Below are 2,541 nucleotides of genomic sequence, written 5' to 3' on the forward strand. Positions count from 1 at the left end.
ATATTAATTTTTGAATGCTATTTTAATAGTTTACGCGTTAATTAACAAGTACTTTGCAAGATGGCGTATGTGATCAATAGAGTGCTGTGTGTTGGAATAAATTAATTTTAATATTACAGATCATCCATATTGAATCACCAAAAATAATATAATGCGGAAGTGTACCTGAATTCATAAATATGAATCATACGATCGGAAGAGTTTGGATCTTGTGGTTCTTTCGATCTTCCTCAACCAAAGCCTTATGTATTCCTAGGCGGCTGAACTGTAACTCTTTTGATGGGAAAAGAGCAACAAAGGCGGCTTTGGTATATTGGGACCGAAACCCTGAAGGTCTATTTATATTTGAGCATGGCACCCATTAAACCCTAAAGCCCAAATAAAACAGTATCTAAAGCCCAAAAGATAATATATCTAAAATCTAAAAAAGATAATTATTTAAAGAACAAAAGATAATATCCGGTTTTATTCTCATTTAATTCCAAATCAAAAGTAATAATGACTTATTCAATTAGCATTTATAACAATAAATGAGATCATCATTATATAAGTCATTTAATTTGAAATAGCATCATTTGTGATTATAATTGATATATGTATTGCCCACAAATAAGTTAGGAAATTAAATAATTTCCTAACAATCTCCCACTTGGGCTATACATATATTCTTTCTTGACATAATCACATCTTATAAACTTTATGCGCGCATCTGAATGCTATTTCTCTCATTACTTTAACAATCTGGTCCATCTCATACATTAGATATGGAACTACCGCAGCTTTTATCACATTAAATGCCGTGACTAAACCACGCCAATCACCATCCTAATATACTTAACGACATATATCAAATTTGGATGAGTAATATGGAAATTACATGCTAAGTGATCTCATGCATGTCTATTTCCAGCTGGTCCAATTTTATTGAGATCAAACACAATACAAATATTGCAAAATGAACATTTCACATAACATGAAATAAACCATTAACTTAGTTCTGCAGAAAATAACTCAATATCTGTCATAGGACATATAGCATAAACTCCCACTAAACCAAGGCATCATAAATATTGACACCCATTCGAGCAGTCTGCTCATGAAAAACTTTAGGGTTCAATCCCTTGGTAATGGGTCTGCTAGCATATACTCTGTTTCCATATGTCCTATGGAAATCTATTTTTCTTAAACTTTCTCCTTGACAACTAAGAAACTTGATGCCTGTATGGTTCGATTTTGTCAAGCTGTTATTGTTATTGGAGTATAGTACTGTTGACTTATTGTCACAAAATATCTTTAATGGCCTTTCAATGTCATCTACTATATGAAGCTCAATGACAAAGTTTCACAACCATATGCCATGAAATCGGAATCAGAGTACCTAATGATCTCCAAATTTTCTGATCTCCGATAAATAAGCATGTAATCCTTTGTTCTCTTTAAACAACGCATTACGCGTTTAACATCTATCCAATGATCCATATCCGAATTGATCAAGTATCTACCTAACACTCCCACTATAAATGATATATTGGGATGTATGTAGACTTTGAGCATACATTAAATTCCCTAGTGCTAATGCATAAGGTTTATCATACATTGTTGTCTTCTTAAGATCATTTTGGGGCATTGCTTGAGACTAAACTTGTCTCCTTTAACTACAGGTGTGTCCATTGGTCTATATCTTTCCATGACTTATCTACTTAAAATCTTTTGATAGAGTTCTTTTGTGATAATCTAAGAATACCTTGAGAGTGATCTCTTAGTATTTCGATTCCTAATACAAAAGAGGCATTACCAAGATCATTCATTTCGAATTTGTCCGATAGAAATTTCTTAGTTTCATGCAACAAGCTTATATCGTTACTAGCAAGTAGAATGTCATCAACATATAAGACCAACAAAGATGTATTTACTCCCACTGAACTTGCGGTATACACATTCATCTATAATATTTACCTCAAAACCATGAGGTAATGACTTAATTAAACTTGTGATACCATTAACGGGAAGCTTGTTTGAGACCATAGATGGATTTTCTCCTTTCTCTATTGGATCTCCTTACTGACACTTCTTGAGGTTGTTGAGCTTGCTGTATGGATTGGGATTGAGGAGGATTATCATTATTTTACTGTGCTGTAGCAGTATCTTGAGCAACAACGATATTCTCATTGTTCTCTTGTACTGTAACTGGATATACAGTAGGATTCTCATCGTACTTTTGTACTATAACTGTGTCTTGAACAATAATAGGTACAAAGACTTGATCATTGTCAGTTACAGAATCCTCATCAAAAGCAACATTCCTAACATTTCCTTCCCCCCAAACTCAACATCCTCAAGAAATCTCGCATTTCTCATTTCAAAAAATAGACCTTAATGTAGGATTGTAAAACTTGTACCCCCGTGAGCGCTCAGCGTAACCAACAAAGTAGCAACTAATTGTCCTTGAGTCCAATTTTCTTTCATGCGGCCTATAAGGTCGCGCCTCAGCTGGACATCCCCAAATATGCAGATGCTTTATACTGGGCCTTTTCCCAGTCC

Source organism: Arachis stenosperma, chromosome 5 (assembly GCF_014773155.1).
Source record: "Arachis stenosperma cultivar V10309 chromosome 5, arast.V10309.gnm1.PFL2, whole genome shotgun sequence".
NCBI classification, from domain to species: domain Eukaryota; kingdom Viridiplantae; phylum Streptophyta; class Magnoliopsida; order Fabales; family Fabaceae; genus Arachis; species Arachis stenosperma.